General features: G+C 54.2%; 1 long non-coding RNA gene across 1 annotated transcript; it reads right to left on the reverse strand.

Moving 5' to 3' along the window:
* Window positions 1–1,702: 1,702 nt before the first annotated feature.
* LOC311220489 lies at window positions 1,703–2,953 on the reverse strand. Its single transcript, XR_014619225.1, has 2 exons — window positions 2,824–2,953; window positions 1,703–2,107 (listed from the first exon to the last, which is right to left on the reverse strand). It is a non-coding gene; the product is annotated as an uncharacterized lncRNA (long non-coding RNA).
* Window positions 2,954–26,094: the final 23,141 nt, after the last annotated feature.

Here is a 26,094-nt window from a genome sequence, read left to right on the forward strand (position 1 = left end):
TAACTTAAATAAAAAACATAAGGCACAATAACCAGGAGAAAACTAGGAGGTAACTGGTAACCCTGAGTAAATACAGTCTTAAAGTAGTTGTTGGTGTTCTACCAACATAATGTAAACTTTCTCTAACCAACTTTTAACAAACAACACAAGCTTATTTAGTATACAAGGTCCAAAGATAAGATCACACAACGGCATCGCAGCCCCCCACCCACGGAGGTCGCTTCGCTGTTGTCTGGATTCTGCCAGTGTGGAACTCTCAGGCTTAGACAGGACGCTTGCTGACTTATTGTCTTCTCTTGTCACCAGGGTATAGAGATTACAGGGGTGTCCGATGATCCGTTCCTGTGAACAGAAACTCAGTTTTCATTAGTTTTATTCTGAGTCACGGTCGGGTCACTGCGCCAAACTGGCGCTAGTGCCCGATCCACTGTGATCTGGCAGATAGGCGAGTTGATCATTCCTTGAGGCAGCATTTTCCACTGGAAGTTGGGGCAAGCGCTGCGTGGACACTCAGCTGCCCCTGACGGCCTTGGGGCCATTGAGAAGCCCCGTCAGCAGCAGGGAGGTGGCAGGACGGCCCTCTGGTGCCACAGCTGGCTGGGGGCACTGGGGCTCCACCGGCCCTTCTGACCTGGACCAGCTCTGCTGGCGCTGCCGAGCTGTGCCGCCCGATGCCCGGTGCCATCCCGGTTGTGCTCTGCAGGTGCTGCTGGAAGACGAGCCCTTGGACATTCTGAACACAGCGGTGCAGCAGCAAGCCATGCTTGCACTTGGCCACTTGAGGTACGTGCCCAGCCCCTGCTCTGGCCCTGGGCCTGGCTTCCGGGCTTCCCCTGTCTAGGCAGCAGCCTGGCAGTGCTGGCCGCGGGGCCGCTGCTCGCCAAGCCTCGGGGCTTCTGGAAGGTGGAAGGCAGCCCCCATGGCAGGGACCGAGGCCCCGCAGTGCTGCGTCCTCCTCCCTGAGGCCCTGCTCCGTGACAACGAGGCCCCTTGCTTTCTTTGCAGCTATGTCAACTCAGTGCTGGAGGGCAAGAAGAGCATCCTGCTCGTGTGCTTCAATAGCATCTTCTTGCTTCCTTCACACGAGCATTTGGAGGGCCCGAGCCGTATCAGCTACTTGGAGGTATGCTCTGGGAGAGCTCTTGGAACACCCATCCCTCTGGGTTGATCCCTGGCTGCCCTGTGCTGAGACCTGTGCAGATCCTGGCAGAAGGAGAGGGACTGGAGATCCACTGCCACCCCTTTGTTGTCCTTGCAGACCCTGGACACCATGCTGGAGCTATTCATCAGGAATTCTCCCGTCTCCGGCTTCTGGGAGCTGCAGGACATCTTGCAGGTCTGCCACTTGCCAAGAGCGGGCTTCCCAGGGGCGCTTCCTCACCCGGAGGGAATTCAGCATCCACTCCGGAACGGACAGGCCCTACTGCAGTGCCACGCACAGGCAGCACAGGGCAGGAAGGGTGCCCGCCTCCCTTGGGGGAACCGGGGGCTGCCCACTGAGGTCTTCTAGCAGCCCCATATCCCACGGGGCCACTGCTCGCCAAGCCTCGGGGCTTCTGGAAGGTGGAAGGCAGCCCCCATGGCAGGGACCGAGGCCCCGCAGTGCTGCATCCTCCTCCCTGAGCCCCGCACAGCCCTGAGCCCCTCGAGGCTTTGGTCCTGCTGCCGGCCATGGGTCTCCCCTCTCACACTCCCCGTTGGACTCTCTGCCACCTGGCTGCCAGGATAAAAGCCAGAAGATGAAGTTCCTAAGGAGCGTCATCAGAGTGTGCAGAAGCGCCCTGAACTGAGACCTGTGGAGCGGCCTCGATGACTTCTGCACCAAATTCCAGCTGGCAGAGCATATTAAGGTGAGGGGACACCCCCTGGTGGCTCTGGGAGGGGTGCAAGGGCAAGCTGTGGGGACGGGACTCTCGAGGGCTTTGGCGGGGGCAAGCGCTGCGCAGCCCTGAGCCCCTCGAGGCTTTGGTCCTGCTGCCGGCCATGGGTCTCCCCTCTCACACTCCTGGGGCAGTTGGTGGGATGGCTCCTCCTTTGCCACACTTGCGAGAATAGGCAGCTACGATGGGAGGCTTTGGATGCTCTTCATTACCTCTTCCGATTCATCCTGAAAAACAGTAAGAGAAGCTGTGTTGGGCTGCCCTCCCCTCCAGCCGAGAGGCTCCCCCCTAAAAAAACGGGACTGGCTGGATACCCCTGGTGGGGTGGGGGGTAAAAGGAAAGGGTAAAAAGGGGGGGAGGAGGAAAGGAGGAAATAGGGTACAAGTGGTAGGGTAAAAAGAGGGGGTATGAGGGGAAGGGCAGACGGATGGGGGCAAAAAGGGGGAGGGCAAGAGGGGGAGGGGGGCAAGAGGGGGCTGGTTTAAGGGGGGGGGAAGGGGATACCGGGCGCCAGGGGCAGGGGGCGGGGCCGCGCGGCCGCCATTTTGTGGCGTCTTCAGAAATGGCCCGGCTCCATTTCCGCCAACCGGACAGGAACCGGGGAGACGACCGGGAAAAGGAGAGGATGAGGGGTAGCACCAGACACCCCCCCCCGCCGTCATGTCCCTCCCCCCTCCCCACCCCCCCCCAGGCCTCTCCCTCCCCCCTCGGCCGCCCCCACCTCCCGGCGCCTCACAGCTGCGCCCGCCAATCAGCGGGCTCCCTCCGCTGAACGACGCGCCGCTCGGCCAATAGGCTGCGGCGCCCCCTCACGGGAGGCGGGCCCAACATCTCCCTGCCCCGAAGCGGCCGCTGAAGCCGCCGCCAAACGCCCGAGCCCGGCCGGGGAGGCGGCGGGACGGCCGGGGAGGCGCCGCGGGCCGGGGCCGGCCCCGCACTTACCGCCGTAGCCCTGCTCCATGGCGGCCGCCCTCCGCCCGCGGCACCGCTCCGCCGCCCGGGCGCTCAGTGCGCAGCCGCGCGGCGCCCGCCGCCCATTGGGCCCCGCCGGCCCCTTCGGCCCGCCCACGAAGCGCTGCTATTGGCCGCCATCCGCGTCGGCCGCTATTGGCTGAGCTCGCCCCGAGGCGCGGCCCGGACGCCGATCCCATTGGACCGCGCGGCCCGCCCCTCGCCGGGGCCCCCGCGATCCGATTCGTGGAGGAGCCTCCTGCGGTCCCGCCCCTTCGGCCCTTCTGTGGTCACGCCTCTCCGCTGTCAATCACAGCCGGACCCGATTCTGAGTGGGCAGCGGCGCGGGGCGCATTGTGGGGGCCGGAGCAGAGCGGTCGCCATGGAGACGGGGCCTGGTCCCGCTCTGCGAGCCTGACCCCCGGCCCCTGACCTCTTCTTGACCTTTACCAGTGACCCCGGCCCCAAATGAGACCCCCCAAGGCGTCCCCATTGACTCCCCAGTCAGTAGGATTGTAAAGTACGAATGTTTATTCAGCGCAGGGCAGAGCGGGGGATAGTCCCACCAAAGACGTGCGCACCCGACGTGGCAACTTGCCTTGCTTATCTGCAGCAAAGAGTTACGTAGGCCTGAAGCTTCACATACTCATCACCTGTCCCCGCTTCGTCTTAAAATGAGTCCCAAGCAGTCATTGCTGGAAACTCCTCCCATCTGCGCTTGCGCAGTGTGTCTTGGTGGAGGTCGTCGGGGGTCGTGGGGATGAAGGCAGTGACTCTTCCTCGTCACTGCTCCTTGACCTCTTGTCTCTGCGCAGACTCAGTTGCTCCTTGGCTCTTGTCCATCCGCAGGACCAGTTTCTGCCAGTTTCTTAAGACAGGCTCCCAGTCTTCGTAGGAGACTGACCTTGGGAAGGGGCCCACGGCTTCTCGCTTTAGGTAATTTGCACGGGACAGGGCAGGAGCACGAGGCTGCGGAGCAGTCCCCGAGCATAGCCCGCGTCTTCACACAGCGCCGAGCCATTTCTGTGAGATTGCCTCTTCTCTACCCTCAGCCCGCAGGATGGGGGAGAGACGACCACCCAGTAGCCCCATGCTGGCCTGGGTGGAGGCCGAGGCTGGTCAGGAGAACACAGCTCCCAGTGAACACCATGAGCACGTCATGGAGCTGCTGTTGAACGGTGAGCGAGGGCTCCCGTCAGGGGGAGCAGGGCTGGGGCTAGGGAGCGGGGGGGGCCAGCAAGAGCACCCTGCTCAGCGTCAGGACCAGCATGGCAGCCCAGACCCCGGACACCCCCAGGGCGGTTGTGCCAGGGGAGCAAGCACGGGGCTGGAGGGAGGCCAGAGCTCCTTCCTCTGCTCCCTCCTGCCTTTGGCCACCCTCTACAACCCTCCTTCTTCTCCTGCCTTCTTAGAAGCTGATAGCTTAGCTGTCTACCAGGAAGAAGCGAAGAGCTTGCACAGCATCCTGGCCTTCGTCCTCAGCACACAACGGGTAGGTGTGGCCTTGCCATGGTGGCTGTGCCTGTGTCTCCTGAGGGTCGCGCAGCTCTGCTGCCAGGATGCTGGCGGGCTGCTGGCGAGGCAGAGCTGCCGCCCTCCAGGAGCCCCGCACAGCCCTGAGCCCCTCGAGGCTTTGGTCCTGCTGCCGGCCATGGGTCTCCCCTCTCACACTCCCCGTTGTTCTCTCTGCCACCCGGCTGCCAGGATAAAGACCTGAAGATGAAGTTCCTAAGGAGCATCATCAGCGTCTGCAGAACTGCCAGAAACTGTGGCCTGTGGTGCGGCCTCGATGCCTTCTGCAACAAATACCAGCTGATATTTGTTTTTGGTATTTGTGAGCAACTTTGTTTCTCACAGGGGGACTACCCCCGTGCCGCCCAGCGCTGAATAAACACACCTACTTTACAATCTTATGGATTGTGGAGTCCGTTTTCCACAAGCCACCTCTCCTAAGCCATTCCCCACCACACCACCTAAAACCCTTACGGCTGCCCACTACGGTAGAGGCTGGAATGCTCAGCACACCATGCAAAGGATTCCCCGGCCCTGCACGTGTTGTTGGAGTTTTAATGGAATGCAGGCGTTTGAAGGTTTTGTGCCTCTCCCTGGCTTAGGAGAGGCAGCAGCACAGTGCCCGCCGGCACCAGCTCGATGTCAGCTGCTCCCTTGGACGTGTCAGGATGAAGATGGTCTGAGTGGCCAGAGACACAACACTTTCCTCCTCGTCATTCTGCAAGGGCTGGAGGACTGCAATGGAGAGCAACAGAGCAGAAATGAAACCCACCTGTCTGCAGAGACTGCGGGCAGAGCCTGCCACCCTGGAACATACTCCAGAAAAGCCCTTTCTCTTAGCCACCCCGGTACTGGCCAGCTTCAACCCCAACCGAGCTTTTGGCCATACAAACTTTCTCCCTTCCCTCTGAGAAAGGTGAATGCCCCCTGCCCCACCGGTCGTGGACCCACACCCCGCTGCCCTCACTCACAGCCGCAGATTTCATGGATCTTCCTCTCGCTCTGGTCCTTGCAGTGCTGTGCGGCAAGACCTAGGCACAAAGCTGCTGTCAGAAGCCTGCAAGGCGCCCCCCAGGCCCACTTGCATGGGGACCCAGTCCCAGGGGGGACTCTGGGGACACTGGGGCTGGCAAAGGCTGACAAAAGAGGGACCCTGGGGGCTGTGGCTCACCGATGAATCTGATGGCTGCCTCCCGCAAGGCGACCTGAGTGTGCTGCAGGTACGGCAGGCTCTGCTGCAGGTATTTCTCCACCTTTCTCTTGTTCTGCACGAGCTGGAGAGAGCGCAAGGTTACGGGGCTTGCAGACCCTGCCCAGCTGGACAGACCACCCCCTCCTGCCAACACCCCCCCTTCCCCTCAGGCCATTCCCGTCTCCCAGCCACGAGCCCTGTGGGGCTGGGGTTTTGAGGTATGGAGAGAGCTGTTGTCTTTACCAAGCACTCTGCGATCCTCCAGGTCTGCTCTGTCTGCGCCAGGTGCTTGAGTTTTTCCTTCTTCAGGAAGTCTGCAGCGGTGACAAGGGCTTCCAGGGAGGCCTGCAGAGCAGCAGAGGCTGAGAGATGGCACCAGAGCCCAGGGAAGGGGACCTGGCAGCCCCCACCTCTTGGCAGGACTGCAGGCCTTTCCCAGCCCACGGTGGGATAATGCAGTGGGGGGTGAGTGTGAACTGCGTTTGCCATAAGGAAGGAGGGGAGCTGGCTGCACCCCGAGGGGACGCACGTGCCAAGTGCCCGGTTGCCTTCAGCCCTGTCGCCGGACGCCCAGGCAACCCCTGTGGTGTCAGTCTGCTAGTCCCTCTAGTCAGGTATGCCATACGCACCTTGGCCACGCTCTGGGTCTGGTCACTCAGGTGAAAAAAGAGTGGGAGCAGGCTCCTCTGCACGACCTTCTTCAGCTGCCTCTTGTGGCGCCACAACGCAGTCTGCATCACTTTGTTGTAGAGGCAGATGGAGAGCTCTTGCAGCTGGCTGCACTCCTGGTAGGAGGAAGAGAGGAAGACTTCAGCAAGAGCTGCTCCCTGCCCGCGGTGAGCAGGGGCGTTAGGGTGGCTGACGTGAACGGAGGTGCTACAGAATCAGAGTGTGCTCAAAGGAGCTGTGGCCAGATCTGTAGCCAGAGTGAAAGGACGCAGCCCCACTAGAGGGAACGTAAGAGGCCTCCTTCACGGGGGGCAGCTGTCATGAGAGTGCCCATTTGTGGGCTCAGGTCCCGCAGCAGCCTTACATCGTTAAACAGTGGCAGGATGTCCCCAGCCACTTGCAGAGCGATGGAGCTGGCCTGCTTCCTCGTCATGTGGTCCATCACGTTTCCGATGAGAAGCAGGGCCTTCATCTTGGTGTCAGCCCTGGCAACCTGCAGGCCCTGAATGATGCCTGGCAGCAGCACGGGAAGTTTTCTTGCCTGGAGGAAGGACAGAGTTTCCGTTTGGTGAAACGATGAAAGGCCACCCTGGGCAGAAGCCTGTGGTGCCAGAGCACCAGGCTGCCATCTTGCTCGCGCAGAGGCAGCACGAGAGTTGCACCGGGCAGCAGCCACCACACAGGCGATGGCCATGGGCAGCCCTTGCGTATGTGAGGGGAGCAAGGGTAGGAAAAGGAGGGCAGCTGAGCAAAGACTCTGTGCCCCCTTTTCGGACCCGCTCCAAAAGGTACGTGGCATGCATGGAAAGCTCCCCAGAGAGCCGCTGGGCCCCTCCATGGCCAGCTCATTTCTTGGCCATTTCTTCTGCGCCACAGAGCTGCGGGCAGAGCAGAGGTCTCCCAGCTGGCCGGGAGCAGGCCATGATACCTTCAGGACAAAGGCCCACCGGCCTTCACAGTAGTGTGCCCTACTCACCATGACAGGTGTCTCTGACGCTCGGAGGAGAGCGCTGAGCACCAGCGAGTGCGTCACTCGGTTGGGATGCTTCAAGAGCCTCTGGAGATGGTGCAGGGCCCCCGAGTCGTCTTCTCCAACATCTGGGTGGGCCAGCAGCTGAAAGGAACACAGCATCGAGAGACTGTCAGAGGCTGCAGGCAGCTCCCGGCTCTCCCGGCGCCTCAGGCCAGGGGCCCCGGGGCCAGGCAGCCTGTCCTGGGGCAGCTGTGGCTGTGGAGGGCCGCAGGGCCGCTGAGTGCCCTGTGCCTGGCAGCACCCAGCAGCCTTTCTTTGCCTGCTCCTCCCGCACGGACGTCCTGGAGGAGCTGCCAGTTTGGGGGTAGATGGGCAGAGGCACACACACGGTCCTGAAGAGGAGCAAGGCCTCGTCCAGTAACTCACCGCCAAGTGAGGGATGCAGTTGTCCTCTGAGATGAAGCCCGGGAGCCTGCGCAGCTTCCACTCCTGGAGCACGCTAAGTGTCTCCCTCAGGACATTCTCCATTGTCTGGTTCTGGGAGAACATGGTTTCCCACATGGCCAGGGCAGTGCTGCAAGGACGGAGCACTCAGTCAGCAGGGCACACTCCACCCCAGCGCCGTGGCCGGCACAGGCCCCGCAGGCCCCAGGCTGTCCTGCAGCCCTGGCCCTGCTGCCCCCCTCCCTTGGGGTGCCCTGGGAGCCTTGTCCAGGCAAGCAGGAGAGGGCAGAGATGACGTTCCCTGTGGTGGCAGGGATCCTGGCTGGCTTGCTCAGCTCTGGCTGCCCTGGCTGTGGCCAAGGAACCACGGCTGGAAAGCATGGCGGCGTGGAGGGCCCTGCTCTGGAAACGCAGCGTGCAGTTTGCTGTGGATGTGTCAGGCGGATGTGTCCTGTCCCCTCCCCTCCCATACAAGAAGCCCTGAAGGTTGGCATGCCTGTCAGATGATGGCGAGATCTGCAGCAGGGTGCTGGCCACCTCCCTTGGCCGCTGGTTGGCCAGCCAGAGGATGAGGATGTCCAGGCTGCGCCGGGCTGATGCCGTGTTGATGCACTCCACGTGTCTGTAGATGCACCTCACGATCTCTGGCACCTGGAGAGGCAAAAGTGGAGTGCAGACGTATTTTCAGCCACTACTCATACAACTGCCCTTCCCATCGCTCTGGGATGGCTTCCAGGGATTGCCTGAGGTGCCTGAGAGGGCTGGACGTGGCAGGGAGGAAGCGGGGCCTGACATGGGCTAACGGGCAGGGCAATCCAACTACAGGCCACTTACGTCGGTCAGCCAGGAGGCAGGGTCTTCGATGGCCATATCCAGCACACTGCCGGCCTCCTGCTTGTCGTATATGTTGGAGTCTCTCAGGGCTTCAATGACCATGAGGATGACGTCTGTCCTCTGAGACTGCTGGAGGTATTTTCCAAAGTTCTGCAAGGAGGAAGGGACGTAAGACACGTTGCAGCAAGTGCCCCGATGGTGCTGCAGAACTGAGCGGTGAGAGCAGCTCTGGAGACAGATGCCTGGCCGTGCTGGCAGCAGCGCCCACGGGAAAGCAGGAAGCAGGGGCTGCAGTCCCTGCGTGGTGGGGGCTGAGAAGAGCCCTCGGGGTGAGGGACCAGGGTTGGAGGCACGGGCCCAGGGTGCTGGCCCTGCAGATATGTGGGGCTTGCCGGTGGCCAGGAGGGCCAGGAGGAGCTGCTGCTGTGAGGCTGGAGTACCGCCTCTGGAGAGGTCCTACTCAGGGACAGCAGGACCGTGCGGGCCAGAACAGTGAGGCCACACCAGCCGCACTGATGCCGGAGCCCTGTGTTCCCACAAGTCTCCTGCTGCTGCTGGGACAAGTGTGCCAGGAAGGGAGGAAGTCATTACCGTGGCAATGTCCGTGGTAGTGGGCGAAGGAAGCCACGGTACGGCCTCGGCTTTCCCTTGAGGCTGTTGACTAGCTTCTGGTGCTGTTCTTCCTAAACACGGCAGCGGAGGGGGACAAAAAGAAGAAGATTCACAAGGACAAGCCACTTTTGTTAGGAGGCTTACCAAGTGGCGAAAAGAGCTTTTGAGTAGGAATGGCTGAGGAGGGCGGAGATGCTGCAGAGCCCAGGGAGGCAGTGTTGGACAGAGATGGAAAGCAAAGGCAGACAGCTGATGGGAGCAACGGAGATGGCAAGAGAGCAAGGGGTGACGTGTGCCTCAGGGGTACGCATGCAAATGCTCCCAGCCTGGGACACGCAAAGGAACGAGAGCCCTGCGTGCAATCGCACAACTAAAACGCTCTTGGCCTAACTGAGGTGTGGGGGGTGGCTCGAAGGGCTGGAGCGCTGTAGTGCAGGGATACGAGGGGTACATACAGGGATCCTCTCTCTAGGAAGACCGCTCTAGAGGTCTCCACAAGAGCGCTCCTTGGCACTACTTAGGAAAAGAAGCAAGTGCCTCAGGCAGTGCCTGTGTCTGGAGGGGAAGGAAGCCCAACACAGCTTCTCTTACTGTTTCTCTGGAGGAATCGGAAGAGGTAATGAAGGGCATCCAAAGCCTCCCATCGTAGCTGCCAGTTCTTGCAAGTGTGGCAAAGGAGGAGCCATCCCACCAACTGTCCCAGGAGCGGCACGTTGCACTCTGTGCATCCGTTCGTGGGTCCTCCATCGGCGCTGTGGTCCTGGGCGAGGGAGACAAGGAGGGAAGTGCTGTGGGAGGCAGCTGGGGCCAAAGTCCTGGAGCCAAGAGTGTGCCCAGGGCTGGGTCCCAGGTGAGTCAGCAGCCTCGGCCATGCCTGCTCTCCCACCGTGCTCCCTGGGCGCTTGAGGCCTGCACAGGAGGGGGGGCAGAGCTGGCTCCCGAGAGTGCTCTCAGGGACTGGGAACATCCCCCAGGATCGGGGTCCATGGGCAAAGGAGGGCTGAAGGCCCTTGCTTCAGGGCTGAGCCCTAGCTGAGGGTCTGTAGCCGGGCTTGCCTCGGCAGCACCCCTGAGCTGCAGGCTGATGTGGTCTGCGGGGAAGGGGAGGTGGGCTGGCTGGAGGGGTGCGTGGCTCCTTACCTCCGGTGAGAAGCTTGTGGCTAGCCAGCTGGTCAGCTTCACGGCCCTCCCCATGGCCCTCTCGCAAATAGCTTCGCTGGGGGAGTTGGCAAAGGGCAGCAGAATCTGTGAGGGGAGAAAGTGCTGGTCTGCCCTGGGAGCTGATGCCCGTTAAAGCAGGAGCATCAGTGCTGGGCTCCCGCAGCCCTCCGATCTCGGGAGGAAAGCACCGCGGACAGGGAGGCAGGTGGACAGCAGCAGCACCAGTGGTGACCAGTGCAGTGCCTCGGAAGAGGGGTCCAATTCCTGCCGCTGCGTTGACGCAAAGGAAGCCCAGGAGCGCCATGGGCAAGGCTTTTCTCCGACACAGGAGGAGTCTGTGGAGGGGAAAGGTCTGCAGCCAGGGGATACGGGGCTGCCAGAAGACCTCAGTGGGCAGCCCCCGGTTCCCCCAAGGGAGGCGGGCACCTTTCTTGCCCTGTGCTGCCTGTGCGTGGCACTGCAGTAGGGCCTGCCCGTTCCGGAGTGGATGCTGAATTCCCTCCGGGTGAGGAAGCGCCCCTGGGAAGCCCGCTCTTGGCAAGTGGCAGACCTGCAAGATGTCCTGCAGCTCCCAGAAGCCGGAGACAGGAGAATTTCTGATGAATAGCTCCAGCATGCGGTCCATGGCGTCCAGGGTCTGCAAGGACAACAAAGGGGTGGCAGTGGATCTCCAGTCCCTCTCCCTCTGCCAGGATCTGTACAGATCTCAGCACAGAGCAGCCAGGGATCAACCCAGTGGGATGGGTGTTCCAAGAGCTCTCCCAGAACATACCTCCAAGTAGCTGATACGGCTCGGGCCCTCCAAATGCTCGTGTGAAGGAAGCAAGAATATGCTATTAAAGCACACGAGCAGGATGCTCTTCTTCTTGCCCTCCAGCACTGAGTTGACATAGCTGCAAAGAAAGCAAGGGGCCTCGTTGTCACGTTGTCACAGAGCAGGGCCTCAGGGCCTCAGGGAGGAGGACGCAGCACTGCGGGGCCTCGGTCCCTGCCATGGGGGCTGCCTTCCACCTTCCAGAAGCCCCGAGGCTTGGCGAGCAGCGGCCCCGCGGCCGGCACTGCCAGGCTGCTGCCTAGACAGGGGAAGCCTGGAAGCCAGGCCCAGGGCCAGAGCAGGGGCTGGGCACGTACCTCAAGTGGCCAAGTGCAAGCATGGCTTGCTGCTGCACCGCTGTGTGCAGAACGTCCAAGGGCTCATCTTCCAGCAGCACCTGCAGAGCACAACCGGGATGGCACCGGACATCGGGCGGCACAGCTCGGCAGCGCCAGCAGAGCTGCTCCAGGTCAGAAGGGCCGGTGGAGCCCCAGTGCCCCCAGCCAGCTGTGGCACCAGAGGGCCGCCCTGCCACCTCCCTGCTGCTGACGGGGCTTCTCAATGGCCCCAAGGCCGTCAGGGGCAGCTGAGTGTCCACGCAGCGCTTGCCCCCGCCAAAGCCCTCGAGAGTCCCGTCCCCACAGCCTGCCCTTGCACCCCTCCCAGAGCCACCAGGGGGTGTCCCCTCACCTTAATATGCTCTGCAAGCTGGTATTTCTTGCAGAAGGCATCGAGGCCGCTCCACAGGCCGCAGTTTCTGGCGGTTCTGCAGACGCTGATGATGCTCTGTAGGAACTTCATCTTCAGGTCTTTATCCTGGCAGCCGGGTGGCAGAGAGACCAATGGGGAGTGTGAGAGGGGAGACCCATGGCCGGCAGCAGGACCAAAGCCTCGAGGGGCTCAGGGCTGTGCGGGGCTCCTGGAGGGCGGCAGCTCTGCCTCGCCAGCAGCCCGCCAGCATCCTGGCAGCAGAGCTGCGCGACCCTCAGGAGACACAGGCACAGCCACCATGGCAAGGCCACACCTACCTGTTGCGTGCTGCTGACGAAGGACATAATGCTGTGCAAGCTCTCCACTTCTTTCTTGTAGACAGCTAACTTGTCAGCTTCTAAGAAGGCAGGAGAAGAAGGAGGGTTGTAGAGGGTGGCCAAAGGCAGGAGGGAGGAGAGGAAGGAGCTCTGGCCTCCCTCCAGCCCCGTGCTTGCTCCCCTGGCACAACCGCCCTGGGGGTGTCCGGGGGCTGGGCTGCCATGCTGGTCCTGACGCTGAGCAGGGTGCTCTTGCTGGCCCCCCCGCTCCCTAGCCCCAGCCCTGCTCCCCCTGACGGGAGCCCTCGCTCACCGTTCAACAGCAGCTCCATGACGTGCTCATGGTGTTCACTGGGAGCTGTGTTCTCCTGACGAGCCTCGGGCTCCACCCAGGCCAGCATGGGGCTACTGGGTGGTCGTCTCTCCCCCATCCTGCGGGCTGAGGGTAGAGAAGAGGCCATCTCACAGAAATGGCTCGGCGCTGTGTGAAGACGCGGGCTATGCTCGGGGACTGCTCCGCAGCCTCGTGCTCCTGCCCTGTCCCGTCACAGCCGTGCCGGACACTGGGTGGCCGGGGCTGGCTGCTCTGGCTTTTATAGGCAGCAGTGGGGAGTGCCCCGATGACGTCACAAAGGGCCCTTCTGTGACCCGCTGCCCACTCGGGGAGGGGCGGGTGTCCCCTGCAGGGGCACAGGGGCAGCTTGGAGAGAGGGAGGTGGGGGAATCTCATCGAGTCGAGATAGAGCGCTGACGGCATTAAGCTAGGATGCTACTCAGTGTCTTTGCTAACCGTGGTGCATTGTGCAAATTACCTAAAGCAAGAAGCCGTGGGCCCCTTCCCAAGGTCAGTCTCCCACGAAGACTGGGGGCCTGTCTTAAGAAACTGGCAGAAACTGGTCCTGCGGATGGACAAGAGCCAAGGAGCAACTGAGTCTGCGCAGAGACAAGAGGTCAAGGAGCGGAGACGAGGAAGAGTCACCAACCTTCATCCCCACGACCCCCGACGACCACCACCAAGACACACTGTGCAAGCGCAGATGGGAAGAGTTTCCAGCAATGACTGCTTGGGACTCATTTTAAGACGAAACGGGGACAGGTGATGAGTATGTGAAGCTTCAGGCCTATGTAACTCTTCGCTGTAGATAAGCAAGGCAAGTTGCCACGTCGGGTGCGCACGTCTTTGGTAGGACTACCCCCCGTTCTGCCCAGCGCTGAATAAACATACCTGCTTTTCAGTCTTACTGATTGTGGAGTCCTTTTTCCTCAAGTCAGCTTGCCTGTGGGCACCGGGCTCCTCTCAGGGTCTGCTGAGGCCCCCGTTTGCTCTTGTGTCTCTTGCCATCCAGCGTGTCCCATACCCCGGGGAACACCCTTCAGCACACTGTGGAGCCCTGCCTGTCCCCTTCCGCAAGGGTCAATGTTGAAGATTGACTCCACCTTAAGGGACACAGTGCCTTTTGTGGCTTCTCTCTTCTCTTTGAAACAACGAGGATAAAACAGAAAAGATGTAACATAGCAAGCTGAAGGGATTGCTGAACTTGATAAATTGTTGTATCGGCCTTAGTTTTGTATCGGCCTTGCTTTTGTATCGCGCCTTGCTTTTGTATATAAGACTCAGTTCTAGCCACAAAATCAAGGCTGAAGAAGAAACACGGTGCCCATTAAATTAGCCTTAATTGAATTAGCCTTTTTTTGCCTGCTCCTCCTGCATGTACGTCCAGGAGGAGCTGTACATTTGGGGGTAGATGGGGAGGGGTGAGGGTTGTCATATTTACCCAGATATTGCCCCTTACATAATCGTATCTCCCTATCTCTGAGGGGGAAACAGATCCTAGGCCAGGAGCTGGTGGGGCTCATTGAGAGGGCTTTAAACTAGGTAAGATGGGGGACGGGGCTGAAACAAAGCTTGTTAGAGCTGTGCCGGGGGGACAATGGCAAGGCTGGGAGAGAAGGCAATGGCCCAAGTGAAGTGCATCTCCACTAATGCATGCAGCATTGGTAATGGCATGCATTAATGCCATGAGCGCAGTGTTGTGGGGAAATCCCTGAGTGCGTGCAGCAGGCTTCAGAATTCACTTGCAGAGGCAGAAAATGTCCCCATCCCGCAGCACCGCTGCATCCTGCCAGCGTGCAGGGTTCTTTAGGTGGGTCAGAGTGTACGGGCTGATGTGTTTCCAAGTTGAGAGAGAGAAGCACGTCTTTTTGAGGTAACAACTCGTAGGATCTTTGAGAGTAAAGCAATCTTTGCAGTAGTAGGTGCCTTTCCTGCATGCAGCTCTTCTTCAAGTGAGTAATTTTTACAGCGTGCTTATGGATAGTTGTTGTTTTGTTAACAACTTCTTACGTCGTCGTTAACAAATGATGTTATTTTGCGTGTTTTCTCTGTGGTTCTAGGTCCCTTATGATTTTTGCAGAATTACGGGGCTTACTGCAATTGTGATCTTATGCCTTCACCTGTATTTCAAATATTATCAAGGTTGCAACATTGGTGGTAAAGTGATGGAGCAGGGTTTAGGGGAAATGTTTCATCCAGGTTCCCTGTGCCAGGGTGTATCTGAAAACAACAGCAGTGGGCATGTAAGATGTAGCCTTTTTCAGGGTTGGAGACAGTTTCTTTTGTTTTTGGAGCTTTTTCCTGCTCTTTTGCTGGCTGTAGAGCCTTGTAACCTTCTGGATTTTAAGTGCTTGGAATTCTCTTAATAGGGGGATATTTAGTATCAGTTGCTGGCTAACTTGGTTTGGGGATGTAGTGGCATATGCTTCTGTTTTGGGGTTATAAATGAATCTACAAATATAACATTTTTAACCTTTTTGGGCTATATTTTAATCTCTAGATATATCAAGCCATTCTTTGTGAATCCTCTTCAGAAGAGAGGCGCAGTATTATCAAGAGACTGAGCAGGGTCACCTTTTTCATCTGTGAAGGATAAGTCTGCAATTAGCCCTGCTGGGGCTGCTGTGCATTCATGTCCTGTTGGCATTTGTGGACCTGTAGTGGTTTAACCCGGCCGGCAGCTAAACACCACACAGCTGTTTGCTCACCCTCCCCCCTTCCCTGTCTGGGATGGGAGAGAAACGGGAAAGCGAAGCCCGTGAGTTGAGATAAAGACAGTTTATTAAGACAGGAAAATAATAGTAACAATACATGTAATAATAATAACAATAATGATGATAATAGTACTACTACTAATAATGTGTACAAACAAGTGATGCACAATGCAATTGCTCACCACCCGCTGACCGATGCCCAGCCTAACCCCGAGCAGTCCGGCCCCCCTCCCCCAACTAGCCACCCCTATATATTGTTTATCATGACGTCAGATGGTATGGAATACTCCTTTGGCCAGTTTGGGTCACCTGTCCTGGGTCTGTCCCCTCCCAGCTCTTGCTACACCCCCAGCCTGCCCATTGGCAGGACAGAGCAAGAAGCTGAGATGTCCTTGGCTTAGTATAAGCACTGCTCTGCAACAATTAAAACATCGGGGTGTTATCAGCACTCTTCTCATCCTAAGCCAAAACATAGCATTCTACCAGCTACTAGGAAGAAAATTAACTTTGTCTTAACTGAAACCAGGACATCTATCCACCCCTTATTCCATACCATTTATGTCACGCTCAGGTTACACTCTTTTGCATACATTCTAATTAATCGCTATTTTCGTCTAGGGTATATAGTAATCATGGTAGTGATGACATACAGTATTATATAGTAATTAACATGATACAATTCAATTCATGGGCTATTCTCACCCAGTATTAAATCTCCTTGAGGTACACACCGGATCTCTCCGTTCTTTTGCATTACCCACCAAGTGCATCCAGGTCCCTGAGCAAAAGCAATTCCCTGAATGGGTTTGCCTTTTCCTGAGGCAGGAGTAGCCCAGACTGTTTCTTATGTGCACTACAGGAACATTATCCCCTTCTACAGTACGTAACAGGTTGATTGGGCAGGTCTAGCTTGGTTGGCAGATCCCCTAGTATTGACTAACCAGGTGGCCTTTGCTAAATGCGTATCCCAATTTTTGAATGTCCCAGCACCCATTGCTTTCAATGTAGTCTTTAACAGTCCATTGTATCGTTCAACTTTCCCGGAGGCTGGTGCATGATAGGGGATGTGATACACCCACTCAATACCATGCTCTTTGGCTGAAGCGTCTGTAAGGTTGTTTCGGAAATGAGTCCCATTGTCTGACTCTGTTCTTTCTGGGGTGCCATGTTGCCACAGGACTTGCTTTTCAAGGCCCAGGACAGTGTTCCAGGCGGTGGCGTGAGGCACAGGATATGTTTCCAGCCACCCGGTGGTTGCTTCCACCATTGTAAGTACGTGGCACTTGCCGTTGCAGGTTTGAGGGAGTGTGATGTGATCAATCTGCCAGGCCTCTCCATATTTATCTTTCAGCCATCGTCCTCCATACCAAAGAGGCTTTGACCGTTTGGCTTGCTTGATTGCAGCACATGTTTCACAGTCATGAATAACCTGTGCTATAGCGTCCATGGTCAGGTCCACCCCTCGATCACGAGCCCAACTGTATGTTGCATCTCTACCTTGATGGCCTGAGGTGTCATGGGCCCATCGGGCTATAAATAATTCACCTTTATGCTGCCAATCCAGGTCCACCTGAGCTACTTCAATCTTAGCAGCCTGATCCACCTGCTGGTTGTTTTGATGTTCTTCAGTAGCCTGATTCTTGGGCACATGAGCATCTACATGGCGTACCTTTACAGCCAGGTTCTCTACCCGAGCAGCAATATCTTGCCACAATGCAGCAGCCCAGATGGGTTTGCCCCTGCGCTGCCAGTTGTTTTGCTTCCATTGCTGTAACCATCCCCACAGGGCATTTGCTACCATCCATGAATCGGTGTAGAGATAGAGAACTGGCCATTTTTCTCGTTCAGCAATGTCTAAAGCCAGCTGAATGGCCTTCGCTTCTGCAAACTGGCTCGATTCACCTTCTCCCTCAGCAGCTTCTGCAACTCACCGTGTAGGACTCCATACAGCAGCCTTCCATCTCTGATGCTTCCCCACAATACGACAGGACCCATCAGTGAACGGGGCATATTTCTTCTCATTCTTTGGTAACTGGTTGTACAGTGGGGCTTCTTCAGCACGACCCATCTCCTCCTCTGATGATATCCCAAAGTATTTGCCTTCTGGCCAGTCCATAATCACTTCCAAAATTCCTGGGTGACTGGGGTTTCCTATTCGAGCCCGCTGAGTAATCAGTGCAACCCACTTGCTCCATGTAGCATCAGTTGCATGATGTGTAGAGGGGACCCTTCCTTTGAACATCCAGCCTGGTACTGGCAATCGGGGTGTTAGGAGGAGCTGCGCTTCAGTACCGACCACCTCCGAAGCAGATCGAACTCCTTCATATGCTGCCAATATCTTCTTTCCAGTTGGAGTGTAGTGGGCCTCAGATCCTCTGTATTCCCAATTCCAAAACCCCAGGTGTCGACCTTGATTTTCCCCAGGTTCTTTCTGCCAGAGGCTCCAGGTGGGGCCATTCTCCCCGGCTGCGGTGTAGAGCACATTCTTTACATCTGGTCCTGTTCGGACTGGCCCAAAGGCTACTGCATGAACTGTTTCCTGCTTGATTTGTTCAAAGGCTTGTCGTTGTTCAGGGCCCCATTCAAACTCATTCTTCTTACGGGTTACTTGGTAGAGCGGGTTTACAATCAGACTGTAATTTGGAATGTGCATTCTCCAAAACCCCACAACACCTAGGAAAGTTTGTGTTTCTTTTTTGCTAGTTGGTGGAGACATAGCTGTTATTTTGTTGATCACATCCATTGGGATTTGACAACGTCCATCTTGCCATTTTATTCCTAAAAACTGGATCTCTCGTGCAGGTCCTTTGACTTTATTTTGTTTTATGGCAAAACTGGCTTTCAGAAGGATTTGGACTATTTTCTTTCCTTTCTCAAAAACTTCCTCTGCTGTGTCACCCCACACAATAACGTCATCGATGTACTGCAGGTGTTCAGGAGCTTCCCCCTGCTCCAGAGCAGACTGGATCAGTCTATGGCAAATGGTAGGGCTGTGTTTCCACCCCTGGGGCAGCCGATTCCAAGTATATTGGACTCCCCTCCAAGTGAAGGCAAATTGTGGCCTGCACTCTGCTGCTAGAGGGATGGAGAAAAATGCATTAGCGATATCAATTGTGGTGTACCACTTGGCTGCCTTTGATTCCAGTTCGTACTGAAGTTCCAGCATGTCCGGCACTGCAGCACTCAGTGGTGGCGTCACTTCGTTCAGGCCACGATAGTCCACTGTTAGTCTCCACTCACCATTAGACATTCGCACTGGCCATATGGGACTATTGAAAGGTGAATGAGTCTTGCTGATCACTTCTTGGCTCTCCAATTGACGAATTAGCTTATGGATGGGAATCAGGGAGTCTCGGGTAGTGCGATATTGCCGCCGGTGCACAGTTGTGGTAGCAATTGGCACTTGGTGTTCTTTGACCCTCAGCAACCCTCCTACTGGAGCATGCGCATCAGTCTCCGGTGGTCCCTCTGGGGGTCTCTAGGGGTCTTTCATGCTGAAGGCTCGTAGTCTTCCTCTCCAAGTTTTTTTCTTGTCCTTCCCCTTTGTACTCCTTGGCACCATGTCAAGTTTATACAGCATCCCCTGCAGGTCTTGTCTCCTAGCTGTCCTTCAGCTTCTTTTTTTTCTTCTTCTTAATCTCTTGGCCACCTGGCCAGATATCAGAGGACTGCATAGTATCCCATAACAGTCACTAGTTGTTATCAGTTGTTCTGAAACCCCCAGACATCAAAGACTTCATACAAACACAAATAGCTTTCTTATTGACACTTCATGAGTAATTAAAACATTCCTCACCAGCCGTTCACAGGGACAGTCACACCTATAGCCGTGTTAAATTAATCTCAAAGAAGACAAAAAACAAAAGGCTGTAACTATTAGAAATAGAAGTTCGGAATAACAAAAGCAAACAGGTTCATAAATTTGAGGAGTATTTTCTGAAGACTTGATAAATTGACTAGAATGAGGGGGAGACTGGGACACACTGCATCTGTGGTTCAAGAATTAAATTGCCAGTGCAGGACCCAGAGGCAGACAGGACTGTTCTTTATTGACACAAATTGTTAAAACATTCCTAACACAATATTTGATAAGAGTTCTTTTACTCTCTGTTCCCCCTTGCCCCACTATATCCCTCCAATATGTAAGTGTACATCCTAAGGGGCTTTTCTGTGAGATTTCTTTGCTTTGACTTTGTCCCATTCTAATCTATAGCAGTTAACGTTCCACCGTCCTCTAAGGAGCGGTTTACTAATTTATCCCAATCCCTCCAAAATCCACAGTATATGCAATTAAAATCAGGCAACCGTAAACCAACTGCCTGTAAACGATTACACCAAGGACAGCTGAGCCTGAAAGACCGATAATACACCAGAGCAAATTTAGTTCCCTTTGGCATACACCCCAATAGCAGTCCTTATATTACACTGTATTTACCGATGTTTAAAAGAATACTTTAACAACAAATGCCCAGGCCTTTATAAATACAACATACAATTATTATTCCAATTAGAATTATTCCCCCAGCAGCTGCAAACACTATAACAGTTATCATTAAGGCTCACTTACCCCCCCTTCTGTCTCTTTTCACAATCTTTTAGGAGGTTCCTTGTGGTTCTTGGAACCAGGGTATAATGGCTTATACTCAAAACCCCTTTTGGCCATTCTATCAGCCCCCAAAAACCCTTTTGGCTGCTCTACCGGCCACCTCCCAGGACACCCTCAGGGTTCATGTCGCGTGCTAGACGTCTCTATAAGACTTATCGACCTCCCCGGCAAATTGGCTTAACTTTATTAACATATACCGTTTGTCCGCAACCACAGGATCTTCCTCTATCCCCGTAGTGAGCGGCAGGGAAAGGAGCTACTCTGAGAGAGAAAAAAAGGGGCTCGGGGTGCACCTAGGAGGTCCATTCTACAGTCGATCCCACAACCAAACAGAGTCCTCCTGCCTGGCTTGCCAAACTGACGTGTGGAAAAGACTCCACAACCATTGGGTTGTAACATAGGTATACTTTATTATAGTGCACCGGGCGCACTGGGAATAGCTTCCCTCAAAAAGTGCTCACCTGCCCGGTCATCTCTCACAATTTTATGCACAAACACTGTTACATATTACATGAGCTCTAATACATATTCATTAATTTCCGGAAAAGGCAGACCTCTTCCAAGTACTCATTTCCATACTCCCCGCCCTTAGCTCCTTTCGGTTGCGCCTGTGCAATGTATCCTGGTGGTTGTGGGCAGGGGTCTTTCAGGATGAAGGCACCGAGGAAGAGGGGGTTAAGCTCTCTTTGCCTTTGTGGACTTTGACATTCTGTTGGACAGTTTAAGCCTTTTTTGCTTATCTTTGCCTTGTTTCCTGCCACCAAGTTGTTCATTCTTTCTTAACAAGATGTTCATTCTTCCCTCATCCATTAGCCTTGAATGATATCTTCTTTTTACATCTCCTTCTAATCTACATCCCTATAATTAGGATATTTTTAGGTTCTCATCCACATCCCCAATACTTAAGATATTTTACCATATACGTAACGTAGCTAGATACTAATTCAGATAGTTTATTTAACATCTTCCCCATCTCACCCTCCATTAACAAACAGGACCTGGCAAAGCTCTATGAATGGCTAGCGCTTCTGCAGAGGATGAGGAATTCCCCTACATTATGTCAATTATATGTGGCCTGGGCATTACAACCAATTCAGACAGCGTGGTGTGACGTAATTATTTACCATTATATGGATAACATTCGGTTTGGTAGGCCAGAATGCTTCCAGGATTCAGATTTAAAGTTTATTTGTGATACTTTGGAAGCAAAAGGGTTGAAGATAGCCCCAGAGAAGGTTCAATGGCAACAGCCATGGCTATATTTGGGTTGGAAAATATCAGACTCTACTATTCGTCCCCAGAAAGCTGATATAACTACGGTGTTACATAATTTGATAAATGCACAAATGTTCCTGGATAATATTCAGTGGGGTTGCCACATTGTACAGATTACTAATGATGACTTAGCTATATTACTGCCTTTATTGCGGTGCAGGAGTGCAAAGCACCAGATTACACTAACAAATGACCAACAGCAGGCTCTTTCACAAATAGCTTCTCAGGTTGCAGCTGGCGCTGTTTGTAGATGTATAGCAGAAGCTGCACTCTCTTTACTGGTAAGCAATCGTGTGTCTCATCCATTTGCAGTGCTTGGTCAGTGGCAAAAAGAAAAGGGGGAGAGTCAGGGGCAACAAAGACAGAAACGGTATCAGGAGGATACCACTGACACTAACAGCACTGGGAATAGGAATGGCATAAACGAAACAGGTGATAGCAAGGGTGGAATGATAGGGCAGCATTTTTGAGTTCTGGAATGGATTTTTCTACTGATTCAGCAAAAAATGCGTGTTCAGACACGGGCGGAAGCTATCGCAGAGTTAGTACTTAAGGGTCGCTCTCAGAATATTGAGATCAGCGGGCAGGAACCAGGAGATATTAGTCTGCCGATGACTCAGGATCATTTGGAATGGTGTTTACAGCAATCCATACCGTTACAAGAAGCTGTGTTAGATTACCCAGGATTGGTACATTCCCAAACTCCAAAGGGGCCTCTCTGGCAAGTTATAAGATCATATAAATGGCATGTAGTACCATGGCTTTCGTCCCGACCAGTGGTGGGTCGCACTGTATACACTGATGCAGGTGTGGCAAGTAGAAAGGCTGTGTGTGTGTGGTACGAGAACAGAAGTTGGGAGAAATACATAATTCCGGAGGAGACAGGGGATTCATTACAAACATTGGCATTGTCTGCAGTTGTTTGGGCTTGTCAATGCTGGATGCATGAGCCGATTAATATCGTCTCAGACTCTGTGTATGTTGTCAGCGTGGTAAACCAGATAGAGGATGCCTTGATAAGGCCAACTAAGAGGGACAGAGTATTTCTGCAGCTGCGAGATGCCATTCAGGGGAGAACTGCACCTTACTGTGTTATCCATACACATAGTCATCAGTTCTCGATCGGGTTAGCAGAAGGTAATTCACAAGCAGACAAGTTGGTGAGTATAGTCACAGAGGGGCCTGAGAGTGATTTTGCACGTGTGCGAGTGTCGCACAAAATTTTCCATCAGAATGCAAAGGGTCTTCGGAGAATGACCAAGATTTACTTGGACAGAGGCAAAAGAAATAGTAAGAGCGTGCTCTTCCTGTAGTCATCATGGACCAGGGCTAGGTTTGGGTATTAATCTACGGGGTGTTAAGGCACTTTAGGTATTGCAAATGGATGTAACGCATGTACTGGAATTTGGTACTAAAAGATATGTTCATGTGAGTATTGATACTTTTTCAAGATTCATATGGGCAACGGCGCAGGGGGGAGAAAAAGCACACCATGTATGTAGACATCTGACGGTGTGTGTTGCCATTATGAGAGGGCTACAGCAGATCAAGCTGGACGATGGTCCAGCGTATGTCAGGAAAAGGGTTAGAAAATTTATGAAAATGCGGGGAGTAAAGCATATCGCAGGTGTTCCATATTCTCCCACGGGCCAAGCGATTGTCAAGCAATAACATCAGGTTTTAAAGGAACAATTAGCGAGATTAAAAGAAATCAAGGACATCGATGAGCGATTGTCCAAGGCATTGGTTGTCTTGAACCACTTATGTTTGACTAGTGACCGAGAAGACCCTCCTGCGAGTATTCATTTTCAAACAGTAAATAGAGCAGCACCAAATGTGTTACCACAAATAAGAGTGAATTACCTGAGATCCTGCTACAGGAACTTGGAAAGGGCCATACGGGTACAGAAATACAAATAACACCTGTGATTACAATGACGCTGCTAAGCAGGGTTTAGGGGCTTATGTCACGGGGACAAGGGGTAACAACTACAGCGTTTGGAACAATCGTACAGCTATGGCCTTACCTCCTGATGTTTTTCTGATTTGCGGAGATAGGGCCTGGTAAGGTATCCCTGCAAATGCTATTGGAGGTCCTGTTACTTAGATAAACTCACTATATTTGCTCCTAGCTTGTCACACTTGCATAAATCACCAGACATAAATGGGCATTGCTCACACTGGATTGCAATGATAATGTTGAGTTGCTTGGTGTTATGACTAGAGTGGCATCTGAGGCCGCACTTAATGATTTAGAAAAATTGGTATGCTGTAAGCCCATGCCACGACAGAGATGCTTGAGGACATGTTCAAAATAGTCTGCGACATGCGCTCTTACAGGATCGAGCTGCTATTGACTTCTTGCTTTTGGCTCAAGGGCATGGGTGTGAGGACTTTGAGGGAATGTGCTGTTTAAACCTTTCTAATCATAATGAGTCAATTCACAAATCCATTACTTTCCTGAAAGAGCACATGAGAAAGATTCAGTATGATATCAATCCTTTCAATCAATGGCTCACTGATTTGTTTGGAACAATGCATAGATGGTTACTGGGATTAATCAAAGAGGGATTAAGGATTCTGTTTATTGTGTTGTTACTCATCATTGCGTGTTGTATTGTAATAAATGTGGTTAAAGGGTTACTTGCAGAACTGTTACATCGGGCTTGGTTTGCTCAAAAAGAAAAAAGGGGAATTGTTGAGGGATTTTTGAAACAGGAAGGAGGCCGTGACTTGCTGCAGCTGAGCAAACCTAGCTACTAGGGCAACTATGAGAAGTTCCCATGACAGTGTTCCCACATAGCCCGACTGAGAATTTAGAAAAATATTGTTGCCAGCAGATGGCTTCAAGGACGAGATCTATGTGACTGCTAATCCCAAGGGGGTTGTTTTCTTGCAGGTGGGGTTGTTTTCTTGCAGTTGTTTATCTGAGTGCTTTTGACCATTAATCTTGTGTGAGACACTATCCGCCCCTGTTAAATTTGCTATAAAAGTCAGGCTATTCGGGTAATAAAGAGAGAGCATGATCTGACCATGCTGGTGTCTGTTGTGTTTTTGGCCTTTCTTCCTGCAACACCCACTTCTGAACTGGTCTTGTGCACTGCTCATACACACAGGGCTGTTCAGAGACACGAGTCCTTGTCTTGCACTCATATTGGCAGTGCACTTCAGCACTTGCAGGGTCTCTCTGGCTCCTGCAACCACTGCCAGAGGCTGGGAGGCACCTCAGCCCTGTGGTGGGTGCATCGCCCTGCTCTTGCCTCTTCTGGGATGCCCCAAGACATGAGTATTGAGCATAGGGACCTTGCAGTTTCAAGGAAGCAAATCTCAGAGCTGCATTCAGCTCTTGCACTTTGAACTAGACGGTCTCTGAAGGTGCCTTCCAACTGAACTATTCTGTGTTATTCAGGCAGATGCCTCGTGGCTATTATGCTAGAATGACGGGATCTGAAGACGCTCTCTGCCCCACTGACCTTCATGACACCCCTAGGGATAGCTGATGGCCTTTGTGCTCACTCGTGTTCCTGTGCATACCATGTGCCTCCAGGTAGCAGCAGCAGCAAGGGATTTCAGGTCCCGTGTCTCCCCTGTACATGGACAGGCCCTGCTCTTCTCCTAAGCCACCCCATCTCCCAGGGAGCCTCTCCCAGGTGAGCCCATCTGTGCTGGCCTCGCCGGCCACTGCTGCAGCCCCTGGCCATGCTCCCCACAGCCCCAGCTGGTGGTGCTGCTCTGCAGAGCCAGGGGGCTGTGGTGCCCGGGGCACAGGGGCACTTTGCAGGGCCGTGCTGGTCAGGCTGGGTGTCAGAGCCAGCTAGTGGGGGCCCTGCCACTGACCACATCCCACAACTGTGGCCACGGGGTGCTCAGAGGTGCCCAGCCTGGCAGAGTAAGGAGCCTCTTTGGACTCTCTTCCTTGGGCACCTTCGGATCTGACAGCAGCTCTGAAAGCAGAAGTGAGCCTTCAGGCACAGCCCTTTTAGGAGAGAGATGATTCTCTGTAGGCCAGGTGTGTCACTGCAGTGCCCACTGCCTGTTCCTGCCTGCAGTCCCAGCACAGCCCCACAGCAGCACTGGAACCAAGCCACAGGAGCAGCAAAAAAACAAGCAAACAAACAAACAAAAAACGAAAAACAACTTTAATTGAATAAAAAGCACAATAAAATGCAGAATTATATTTCTTTTTGGACAACTTTTGTAATAAAACTGGGGGAAAAACAATCAGCACAAGAACATAAGACAGGCTTTGTTTATTACGCGTACCTTTAAGAGTGATTTGCAGAACAGGGCAGGCAGCTTATTGTTTATGAAATACAGTTGGTCTTCAGTTTCCACACAGCATTCTTAAGTTCCTGGTTCCTCATGCTGTAGATGAGGGGGTTCACTGCTGGAGGCACCAGCAAGTACAGAACTGCCACTACAAGGTCCAGGGTATGGAATGAGATGTAGGGGGACTTCAGGTGGGAAAACATGGCTGTGCTGAAATTCAGAGAGACCACAGTCAAGTGAGGGATGCATGTGGAAAAGGCTTTGTGTCGTCCCTGCTGTGAGGGCATCCTCAGCACAACCCTGAAGATCTGCACATAGGACATAGCAATCAAAACAAAACAGCAACTCAGTAGAAAAAAACTAGCCATAGTAATTCGAATTTCCCATAGGTAAGATTCTGAGCAGGAGAGCCTGATGATCTGGGGGATCTGACAGAAAAATTGGTGCAGGGCATTGCCATGGCTGAGAGGTAAAGAAAATACATTGGCAGTGTGCAGTACAGCGTGGAGAAAGCCACTGCCCCAAGCAGCTGCAGCCGTGGTGGCACAGGCTCTGCTGCCCAGGAGGGTGCCATAGTGCAGAGGCCTGCAGATGGCGACGTAGCGGTCATAGGACATAACAGTGAGAAGGGAAAATTCTGCTGAAAACAAAAAGACTAACAGAAAGACCTGTGCAGCACATCCTGCATAGGAAATGGTCCTCATGTTCCAGAGGAAATTTGCCATGGCTTTGGGGAGAGTGGTGGAGATGAGGCCAAGGTCGAGGAGGGCAAGGTTGAGGAGGAAGAAGTACATGGGGGTGTGGAGGCAGTGGTCGCAGGCTATG

Source organism: Netta rufina (assembly GCF_964035555.1).
Source record: "Netta rufina genome assembly, chromosome: 32".
NCBI lineage: Eukaryota > Metazoa > Chordata > Aves > Anseriformes > Anatidae > Netta > Netta rufina.